This window comes from Equus przewalskii, chromosome 31 (assembly GCF_037783145.1).
Source record: "Equus przewalskii isolate Varuska chromosome 31, EquPr2, whole genome shotgun sequence".
NCBI lineage: Eukaryota > Metazoa > Chordata > Mammalia > Perissodactyla > Equidae > Equus > Equus przewalskii.
In genome coordinates this window covers 17404868-17417438 of record NC_091861.1, presented here as the reverse complement: position 1 = coordinate 17417438, position 12571 = coordinate 17404868, and the positions used below count along the sequence as shown (strand labels likewise).

The window sequence follows — 12571 nt, the reverse complement described above, 5'->3', positions numbered from 1 at the left end:
TGTAGGTCACCACCACAGCATGACTGATGAGTGGTGTCAGAATCTGAACCCACCAACCTGGGCCGCCAAAGCAGAGTGCGCTACACTTAACCACTATGCACCAGGGCTGGCCCCAAGTTGACACGTTCTTAATTCATCTAGGGACATAGGAACCTATTAAAGACTTAAAAAAAATCTTCAATCCTGGAAATAATGACTCTCTAATTTCAGGGCCTGCAGAGTACCATTGATGGAAATATTTGGTGCAGAGAATCTTTCAATGACCCGGAAGATCACTGTATACCATAACTTACACTCACCTGGGCTATTCTCCATTTGAGAAGTGGATGTGAATATTGGAGGTTCCCAATTGCAAGGCAGGCAATATCATATATTTCTTTGTTAACACCAACAGTACATATCACATAGTAGCAACTCAATTTTCTATTGATTCCTTTCAGGTTATCTCTAGTGCCCATGGAGCAGTGGGGCAGAGAGCTGAGAATTCTGAGCAACTAATGGGCTATGTTCTATCTCATGTTTAGTTACTAACTTTGAGGCCCTGGACTGTCACTTAATCTATTAATTTTCTTCACTGAAAGTTTACTTATCAGAGTATTTTAAGGAACAAATAAGAAAATTCATATCAAAATTCTTCCACAAATATAAAGATATTAGCATTAGAGCTAGCTTTAGTTAAAATATCCCTGAATGATAATTATACTTTAGAAATAAATTAAATTCTAGAGTGGTGTCATCAAAGCCTTTTCTGTAGTAATTCTGCATGTAGTTTAAACTGAAATAGAAACTCTATACTCACCAGAGGAGCTGGTAGATAATACCAGTAGAATGGAGAGGAGAAAAGACAAGGTATGAGATAACATTGAATAAGATGACAAGGAAAAAGAAAGAGAAGAAACAGAGGGAGCAGAAAAAGAAGGGAATCCATATGGAAAATGTAAGAATATCTATTATAATAGACCTATGCCTCTAGTGATTTTGAAACTTCCCTTGCACAGCAGAGGCCAGGACCACGGAAGATTCATAAAGCAGAGCATTGCACAGAGGTCTCCAGCGCCTAAGTATACTGCTTAAAAGAGAAAGACTTTTTCTCTCTCCTTTCAAAAAGGGTACCGAAATACAGAAAATCACTTATTTTATTTGAGTCCACAGCAGCATAATATGGAAAAATGCCTTAACAATATATGAAAACAATCCAGTCAATGATTTTTTACATATATCTGATTCTACTGGGAAATAAAGAAATATGAATTTCAGGAGTTTCAGCAGTTTGCCTTGTGGTGCTATGCAGTGTTTAATATTTGATTAAAATGAAAATAGGAAATCCATATCAAAGGTGTTTTCATCATTATTTGTTTGTGTGCAAAAAATATCACTGTTGTAATGTGTCGAGAAGTAATACCGTATAGTGGTTACAACAGAATAGTATGGTGACTAGGACACAATTCCTGAGGCCAGGTTATGTAGGTTTTTTGATGGAGGCATGTGCTCACTGTATAACCTTGGGCAAAAATACTTCACCTCTTTTTTCCTTAAATTCTTCATTTTTAACATGAAGATTATAATAGTGGTGTTGTGAAATTTATCATATGAGGCAGTTTGTACAAAATATTTAGAAGATGTAAAGCTTAATAAGTGTTAGTTTTTAAATTTATTTTTAAGTGACAATATATGAGTAAGTTAGCATGGATTTTTATGGATTTTTATTATGTTTTGATACTTCAAGTGTGTTTTTAAACATTTCTCCCTCAAATAAATTTCAAAGTCTAGAATATAAAAAAACTAATTACCTAGGGTAGAAAGCACTCCTGGAAAACAAAAAGAAAAAGACTAATTAGTTTTCAGGTATGTCATAGTTTCAGTAAAGAAAGGTGTTAAGAGAAACGATGATATTCTTCTTCGTTTCTTTATTAATATTTTTATTCATGTACATTTAAAGATTAAGCATAGTTTTTAAGCTAAGAATCTTCATCAGCTACATGTCTGCAGCTTCTTCCCCATCTAGTAACTTGAATTAGTACATAGAATTATCAAACTCCCTCACTTCTTTAACTAATTCACTTCTCATTTTGTGTTGCATTGTAATTGCTAGATTTTCTTTTAAAAATTTCAGTTCTGATTAGTATTGCAAAGTCTTTGTCGTCTCATCAGATTTCATTTCGTACAGAATTTTAATACATAAATAGCATAATTTTATAAAAAGATATCCTTAAAGAGTATCTTTCAATACTGATTCTTTCTGTATACTAATGGCTAGAGTAATGAGAAAAATAAAAGATTAAGTGCCTCAGGATAAATCCTTTCATAGACTATTGAAATATAATCCGCAATACCAAAATTCAAAAGCTGGAAAAATAAATATAAAACAAATGCAAAATATGAAAGTTTCTCTTAATAAGTTATCAAAGACAGAGGCAAACAAGCAAAGGCAGCTTGTTTACCATATATGTCTTCTCATTGACTAAATCACGAGGTAGCAATATTCTTATAGGCTCATTAAGGATTACAATTTAAAGAAACACTGATTACAGATATATATGCAAAACATAATTGATTTCTGAAATGATATCTCTTTACTGATAAAACAAAAGCTGCTGATTTCCTTCTCTTTTTAACCATTCTTTTGATCTTGTGCTGTGTAAAGGAGGAAAAATGGTTTTACCTCTACCCTTCTAGATTTGTGGCAGGTACCCCCAAATAATAAAAGACAGATTAAAAGGAGAAAAGCAAATGGTTTAATAACATGTATACCTCCTGTATAAGTGGGAGATACCCAGAAAAACTGAATAACTCCCCAAAATGGCCTAAGCCATCACCTTAAATACCATCACCAACTAAAGACAAAAGAAGATATTGAGGGTGGGGAATCAATTATGGGAGATTACCAGGAAAAGCACGGTAAAGGAGGATAAGGTTGTTAGGCAGATTTAAGTTGTTGCTTTCTCCATTGATGAGTTTCTAGAGTTTTAGAATTGTTCTCCTCTTCCTAGTACACAGAGAGATACACCCTTAGAAATGGAGATTTCTCTTATAAATGTAGATGTCTCTTCCAAAAGGCTAATGTAGAGGAGGAAGAAATATTCATCCACCCTCTGGGTTCTTCTGGCTGGTTTAAGAATTGAATTGATGTAAGAAAGAATAACAGGAGAAAATCAAACAAATTTAGTAACGTATACATGGGAGAAACCCAGGAAAATTCAGTAACTTGCTAAAATGGCTGAAGCCACCACCTTAAACACTATCTTCTGCTAAAGACAGAGGAGGAGGTAGGGGGTAGTGGTTTGGGAGTTCAAAGAGGAGGAAGGCAGTTCACAGGGAGATGGAAAAGCAAATGTTTAGTAAACAAATGTTTGCCGTATCAGCAAAGACAATGGGACAAGGAGGGAACTTTGATCAAATGGGCCTTGTGAGGCTCCTCCCTGTCTACCACACCTAGTTCACATTACACTATAGTTATCTATGGTATGAGATCCCTCCCAGAACAGGGCTTCTATCTGGAATTCTTTTGGGCAGTTGGGGGGGGGGGGGTGAGGTCAAAGTTTCTTTCTGAGTCTTTTCTTCTTAAAAACAATCAAGCCAAAGAGGCAGATTTTTGGATTGCAAATACTGAACCCCAAGGTAACTTCTGCAACACATTTTCAGAGCTTTTCCTATATCTGCTGTTTCTTAAAAAACAATCAGCTCAAAATAATCCTTATGCCAAAGAATCATATTCTGGGGTGACATATTCTGCTCCCTTTCAGCTATTACTGACTTTTCAATTATTCTAAGTATATTAACCTTTACTCAAAATAAAGTGAAATAAAAGTACTTTTCAAATAAAGCCTATCAGAAAACATGTCTGAAGAATGAGGACGAGAAGTGAGAAAAACCAAACATTACCTAAAGAATGTGATTTTCTTCCTCAGCCCTTCTTACTCCCTCAATACGCAAATAAATTTGCCCAAATATCAAATTCAGTCCCACAGAATACAGCAGTATCAGGAAGAAAATAGGGTCTAGAGTCAGTTTTGCCAAAATATGCTTCCCCAGTAACTGGTGTTAAAAGCTTCAAAAGGACCTTGGCAATTCTCTTATCTGATACTGGCTATTATTACAACTATCCCACAAACAAGAATACATATTCTACTGCCCTCACTCTGTTCTTTAGCTCCAAATGGACTACCCACAAGCATACTTTACTCTACTATGGTCGCAGTCTAGAACAAAGGTATTTCTTACCTGTTGTTAAACATCAGAAAGTTACCTGCTTGAGCAATGGTGAGATCCTTTCTAACAAGAACCCACCTACAAAAGGAAGTGAAAAGATTTTAAGACTCTAAATTATCCAGAAGATTTTATGAGGTCCCAATTGTCATAGTGTTATCACCAATAATGAGTCTACAGATAAGAAAGATAAGGTGAATTTTACTTGAACCAGGCTGAGGACTGTAATCCGGGAAGGACGTCTCCACAAAGGAAGAAAGCTTTTCAGAGAAGTATGCTGTTCAGTACAGTTTTATACCTTTGTAGAACAAAGAACTTGCACCAAATACACCCAGGACACGCGTTCATCAAACTTTCAAACAGATATTCAGTTGCAGATTAGCAGGTCAACATGGCCCTGATGTCCAGAAAGGAAACTTATCTTTAGGTGTACTGACACTGGTCTCCTAGGAAAGGAAGTAGGCATCCTTATAATCAAAGAGTGCCTTCTTTTACATTAAGATAATGTTTAATGCATTCTTTACGTTAATGATTAAAGCAGATGTACCATGTATGTTTGATATGCCATAAGTCAGCTTTTCTAGTTCAACTTGAATCAGATTGAAACCAGAATAGCTAGAATAGCTACCCAATATACCTCAATATGTGAAAATTTCTTGTCAATACTAACACATTTGTTCATTTCAACATATAGAAATAAGGTTATAGAGAAAATAGAAAAGTAAATTGATTTGATCACATGTTTATATTTTCTGCCGTGTATTTTCCAACTTCTAATGTCTCTGAGTAAGGTTGCCAGGATATACTCCACATAATGGAATCTGGCCAAGTGGCTGGGGGTGAGAACCAAAAGATAGCTTTTGGTTTCCTTGTCAAACATGTCCTGTGTGATGTGGCTACATCTGCCCAGAAGAAAAGGCACATTTTTTTGCTCCCTTGATATACCCAAAAAGGGTGTCTTTTTGCAATACTTCAAGAGAAGGCTATTTTTTGTTCTTTGTTTTGCATATCAGTACCAATTGCACTAGCTGAGGCTCTACAAAAAAGAGCAGTTAAAGTAGATCAAAAAATGAATTTCTTTTTTATGAGGAGTATCTAGCTTAGTGTCTGAAATACTAAAGGGGAGCAGAAATTGCTACCCCAAAATATATCTCTTTGGCATAATAATTATTTTAGACTGATTATTTTTAAGAAATAGCAGACATAGTTAAAGCTATAAAAACTGAGTGGAAGTTACATTTTTGTAAGATATATTCATATCTATTAGGGAAATCTCCATTTGTAAGGGTGTCTCCCACTCTCTCCCAGGAAGAGAAGGATGACTGGAACTCTAGAAACTCCTATCAATGGAAAAGCAATGACCTAAATCTGCATAGCAATCTTAAACTTGTTTACTGCGCTTTTCCTGGTAATCGCCCACAACGGACTCCCACTCCCAACCTCTTCTTTTGTCTTTAGCTGGGGAGGTTATTTAAGGTGATGACTTGGGCGGTTTGGGGAGTTACTCTGTTTTCCTGGGTCTCTCCCACGTATACAGGCAGTGTATGTGTTATCAAACCTTTGTTTGTTTTCCTCCTGTTAAACTGTCTTTTATTACATGGGAGTCTCTGCCAAGAACCTATAATAGCAGAGGGGAAATTGTTTTACCTCCCCTACAATACGTATCCATTAAAAGAGTAAATAGAAGATGATATTGAGACAGGAACCAGCCTAATGACACAGGGCCATATGTAAGCCCCTGGCCTAACAAGATAAGGCCCCTAACCAATCGTCAAACTAGGAGAATCAGATAGAGGCCACCGAGACCCACATTCTGCAGCTTCTGGACTTTCCTGGGCTTACGCATGCACCCTAGCATGCAGGAGTCCACTGAAGGTGACCCTAGCCCTATTAGCATAGAAAAAATCACACCCAGGGGTGGAAAGCTGGCATGCTAGTGATACATGCATTGCATGTACTGGCATGCTATGTGACAGTGTAGGTGCAAGCACAAGCCCCCTCCCACCACATGCCATGACAAGGACCTCTTCCTCAACCTTTGCCTAAGAAAAGCCCCACAATCCTGCTCCTTATGAGACAGTCACTTGCCCTTTCCTTTTTGCACAGACTCCCTTGTGCCACTCCTGTGCACAAGTTAATAAACTTTTACTTTTCTACTCCTGTTTGTTGTCTCTCTTTCTTTTTATCCTGAGGGACAATAAGAACCCAATGTTCTGGTAACAATATGAATGAATTAATAAATAAAATCTTAACCTTGTAAGAGTGAACAAGTGAAGAAATATTGAATAGATATATTACCCTCCTGTTGATGCAAATAATCTATAAACAATTTATAAATCAAAATTGGGGTGAGTTTATTATGAGCCAAATCTGAGGACCATACAGCCCGGGAGAGTCCTTCCGCAAAGGAATGGAGCACTCCAAAGAAGTAGGGGTGTACAGAGTGGTTATATACCATCGAGGAGTGTGTATCACATATGATTAGAAGATCCCTCTTCCAATAGTCAAGAGACTGCTTTGCTGGTACAGCAATTCAATGAACACAGTGGGTCACTAGTCTCAAGGTGCGTGGTCACAGGGCAAGAGCAGCAGGTTAGCAATCAGTGCTTAGTTTGGGGGGAGATGCTTATCCTTAAGGAAATCCCAATGTAGGGGAAGTTACATCCTTATCTTTAAGGGCATCGTTCTTGTCTTTGGGACGTAGTAAATACTTAAAGCATATATACAATGCATGCTCAATGGCTGAGTTCAGGCTGAATTAGTTTTACACCAAATGGCTTCCTCACATACTCCAACATCCTATTTCTTATCATTTGTTTATCATTCCAAACCTGGTTCCTTATCCTAGCTCTGAATATCTTTGGCAAAATGACTTCTAACAGGACATAATAATATATTCCTTATTTCACTGAAATATTTTGTCTTGTTTTTATAATTTCCTAACTAATTTTGCAATTGTTGCATAGAATATTCTTGTAGAATATTTTATAGAATAATTAGGTTGTTTAAAGTTTTTGGCTAATAACAACTTTGCTGAAATAAATATATCTTGTATATTTCTGTGATTATTATGAGTAGAGGACATTTGAGCTATGGAACTGATGGGTCAGGAAATATGTAAAATTTTTATTTTCACATATTTAATTATTCTGATAATTTTCTTTTATGAAGGTTGAACTAGAAATTATTAATGTTTTCAATGTTTGCTAAATTGTATAATGCTGTTTTGACTTGCATTTATTTAATTATGTATGAATTTATGCATCATTATGTTAATTTGCATGTAAACTTCTTAGTCATTTCTATTCTTATTAAATTATTCATATTTTTTCAAATATATTTATAAATGGCCCTTCCCCCAACCCTGGAAATGCTATAGGAAAAATGGGAAAGTTGTTAGCATCAAAGCTTTGTTTAACAACTAACAAAATTATGGTAACTCATGAAAGAAAGAAATAGGTGGGTCTTAGTGTTAAGGGTGGAGTCTCTGCTAACACTGTGATAGGAAATGAGAGGTTATTCATATTTAGCTCATTTTCAGCCTAGCTTATAAATATAGCAGGGCAAAAATAAATAAATAAAATTTAAAAAATGAAATGCAATGTAATAAATTACATTGGACTGCAACCCTTTCTGTCCTTAAGGGAGGAACAGAGTAAAGCCAGAATAAAAGAGAAATCCCTATGTTGTAAAAAACTTATTCCTTTGAGTATATACCAAACTTTCAGACAAAAGCAGATGAAAGACAGGAAAAACATTGTTTCAACCTTTGACACAAACATTTTTCAATGCCTCACTTTCATCGGACAATGTTAAAATACATAGCATGAAGGCACCCCATGCATCTGTTTTTGTAATTGGGTTGTTTTCTATTTGTTGTCTAGTACTTCCTGTTATATTCTTGATATCAATACTTTTTTTGTTATGTGCATTATAGGTATCTGTGTAGCTTGTCTTTTACAGAGACAGTTGCTGCTGTCAGCTCATGCCATTGTCGCCATCAAAAACCTGGCTGATGTCAGTGTCATATCCTCCAGGTATACTGGCCAGTGAGCTGTGCTGAAGTTTGCTGCCCCCACTGAAGCCACTCCTATTGCTGGTGGCTTCATTCCTGGAAAATTCATTAACCAGATCCAGGCAGCCTTCGTGGAGCTGAGACTTCCAATGATTACTGATCCCAGGGCTGACCACGAATCTCTCACAAAAGTGTCTTATGTTAACCTGCAAACCACTCGTCTGTGTAACACAGACTGTCCTCTGTATTCTGTGAATGTTGTCATCCCATGCAACAACAAGGGAGCTCACTCATTGGGGCTGGTGTGGGGGACGCTGGCCCAGGACATTCTGCACATGCATAGCACCATCTCCTGTAAACACCCGTGGCACGTCATGCCTGATCTCTACTTCTCCAGAGATGCTGAAGACATTAAAAAGGAAGAGCAGGCCACTATTGAAAAGGCTATGACCAAGGATGACTTTCAGGGTGAATGGACTGTGCCAGCTCCTGAATTGACTGCTACTCAACTCAAGGTACCCTCTCTGCCTATCCAGCAATTCCCTACTGAAGACTGAAGACTGGCCTGCAGCTCCCACTGCTCAGGCCACTGAATGGGCAAGAACAACCACTGAGTGGTCTTAAGCCATTCTTCCATAGACTCTAACACAGAAATGGAAATAAGGGTAATGGAAAAGAAACAGTTTCTAAAAGGAAAGGAAAACAAACACACCACTCAGGTGATTCTCATAATGCATGCAGTGAATTCAACCACATTAGAAACCAGCTTCAGTCACCACGTGCCAGTGGGCTTCCACTTTTCATTTGCCTAGATTAGTGAGAAATTTTCTCAGATAATGAATAAAGTCACTAATGGTTATATCCACTTCATAGAAAATACTCAACATTTGTGTAAATAATTTAATTCTTATTATCTTAGCTACTTTTTATTTTGTTTTCTCCACATTTAAAGAAAGGGATCTATCTTACTATTAGTTCATGTATGATATCTCACAGTTCTATACAAAAATGAATCTCTTTAAAAATATAAAGACCTAAGTAGCTGGAGGTATACCTCATATTAACATATAAATTGTAAAAGCTTTCTATTTTCTACATTCATTCCACAGTATTCCATATGGAAATAGTAGTGAAAGAAGTTCTTTTTCTTGTGACTTCGTTTTATCTGTGTAAAGGAAATGCTTTCTGAATTATTTGCTCTTTTTCCCTATTCACAGATTGACATGCCATATTTTGAAGCATGTCGTCAGGGCCATATTTATCCTTGGGTTTTACATACTGAGCATATATCTTCTGGTAAGTTGCACCTTTTGTTCTTTCTTTACGGCTTTTATGCATTGTTGTTGCATTAGTACAAGGCTAGCTATTGCTACCAATGCCCCACAGAGAGAATGTTTCAGTGACTTCCTTGACAATGCTGGAAAGTCTTTGTGTAGCATTCATTCTGCCTTCTAATTCTGTGCTGTTCGTGTCACCATGTTCCAGTTTAATTCAGGTTGGGTTATTCTTAGTCTCCCAGTCTCTAATCACTAGCTCTTCCACCTTTCAAATGTACAAATACGAGCACAGCTTTTGTCTGAACTCACACAGGCTTGATCCGTCTCTTGAGTTCATATCCAAAATAGTTTTTGACATTTGCTACAAACATTACTTCATTGTCAGCCCCAGAAACAATTGTCAGAAATTTACTGCATAATTTTGTAGGTTTTTGCTTAGAGTAAAATAAATTTTGTTTGGAATAGACCTATCAAAAAACATGCAATTAAAAAAAATAATTCAACAGAAAATAGAAGTATTAAAATAAATCCATATATTAATACAATTATTTAAGTGTAATGAATATTTATTGGTGCACTAATTGGAAATTTGTGAAAATATGCACTTCAAGGCTTCCATAATTTCCTAAGGTAAATAAGAATACAAGAATAATTGATAAAACTTTCTCAAAAGTAATGCAGTGCAAATAAGGATGATTTATAAGTGAAACTTTTCGAATTATTTACAATCAAACTTTGATATTACTATTAGTCTTTGATTATATTATATTCATTTGAAATTATAAGCTGTGTTTCTTTAAACAAGATGCATTTTGTAAACCCTACAGCAATGACAAAAAGAAAAAAACAAAGATATAATTACTAAGCCAATGATAGCAGTAAAACCGCATACTAAAAAGTATGAAATTAATCCAAATAAAGGCAGGAAAAGAGCAAATAACAAAAATAAAAATAGAAAATGAAGAGCAGATGGTGTATTTAAACTGAATCATGGTGATAACAGTATTATGCATAAACGGTTTAAACCGAGGGAGCAAGGCAGAAATTGTCATAATGGGGATAAAAGACTAAACTTAAGTTTTCCACTGGAAAATTACTTTTAAAATGAGTACATCATTTAAATATAAAAGGATAAAAAAGATACATTATGCAAACACTATACAAAAGCTACCCAGAGAAGTCACGTTAGTATTAGACATGGTAGAATTTAGGACAAGAAAAATTATTATGTATAAAGAAGAAAACATTATAATGACAGAGGGGCAATTTTTAAAGAGGAGACAACAATCTTAATTTGTATGTACCTAACAAATATATTTTCTATAAAGCAAAAATTCATAGAACTGATAGGATAAATAGATAAAACTACAATTATAGATGAAGTTTTCAATACTTATTCTCAGTCCAATTTGAAAAACATTATACCACTACCCTTAAATTGTAGAATCTTACAAAAATGTACATTAATTTTCCCCTTCCTATCCTTTGCTTTGGACAACATTTCTTACATATTTAATGTCTGCTTGTGTTATAAACTACACAATACATTTTGAATATGATTTTATATATATTTGGAAGAGCTGCATAATTCTCTGGATCGATATATTATTAAATGACCAATGGAGGATGTTACAAAACCATTTATCTGGAAAAAATGCATGCAAAGTACAAAATAGACTAATGAATTTTAATGTAACAAATTGCAAAAAGTACATTGAAATAAGCTTCCATGTTGAAATTAACCTGTAAGCAGTTACCACTTGTCAAGTTTCGATATTATATCAAAGAAAAATATCCATAATTATCTGAAAAGGCTTTCAAAATACTCCTAAATTTTCAAATTACCTGCCTGTGTTAAGATCAGATTTTCCTCATATATTTGAACTATAAAAAACATAATGGACCTAATGCAGAAATAAATGTAAGAATTCAACTATCTTATATTTACACAAACATTACAGAAATTTTGTAATCTAAAATGCTGCCACTCTTTTCCTCACTATTTTATGTGTATAGTTATTTTTTTATTCAGGTGTAATTGACATGCAATGCTATGTTAGTTTCAGGTGTGCAACACAGTGATTTGATATTTGAATATATTGGGAAATGATCACCACAATAAGCCTAGTTAACATGTGCCACTATAATTGTTACAAAATTTTTTTTCTTGTAATGAGAAGTTTTAAGATCTGCTACCTTAGCAACTTTCAAATATAAAATACAGCATTATTAACTATAGTCACCATGTTGCACATTACATCTGCATGATTTATTTATTTTATAACTGGAAGTTTGTACCTTTTGACCCCCCTCACCCATCCTGCCCACCCCCAGCCCCTGACTTCTTTATCCATTCATCCATCGATGGGCACTTAGGTTGCTTCCATGCTTTGGCTATTGTAAGTAATGCTGCAATAAACATGGAGGTGCATATATCTTTTCGAGTTTGTGTTTTTGTTTTCTTTGCGTAAATACCCAGAAATGGAATTGTTAGATCATATGGTGCTCTATTTTTAATTTTTTGAGGAACCTCCATACTGTTTTCCATAGTGGCTGCACCAACTTACATTCCCGCCAACAGTGCATGAGGGTTCCCTTTTCTCCACATCCTCTCAACGTTTGCTGTTTCTTGTCATTTTGATAATAGTCATTCTAGACATGAGGAGATATCTCTTTGTGGTTTTGATTTGAATATAGTTATTTTTAATTAAAATGTTTATTTACATTAAGATATAGCAATATAGTGGATTTTTTATTAATTTCAGTTAATTAAATAGGTACTAACTTTTTTTTTTTTTAATTGTGGTAAGAGCACTAACTTGAGATCTACCCTCCTAACAAATTTTTAAGTGCACAGTACAGAATCGTTAAGTATAGGTACGATGTTATACGGCAGATCTCTAGAACGCGTTCATCTTCCCAACTGAAACTTTATACTTGTTGAAGAGTAACTCCTGATTTCCCCATCTCCCCATTGTCTGGCAACCACCATTCTCCACTCTGTTTCTATGAGCTTGACTATACTAAATACCTTTTATAAGTGGAATCATGCCAGTGGAATCCTTCTGTGTCT

The 12571-nt window shown here is 35.3% G+C and overlaps 1 pseudogene; it reads left to right on the top strand.

Moving 5' to 3' along the window:
* The window catches only part of LOC103560839 (small ribosomal subunit protein uS2-like), a 76391-nt pseudogene extending 67546 nt beyond the window's left edge, over positions 1–8845 (top strand).
* Positions 8846–12571: the final 3726 nt, after the last annotated feature.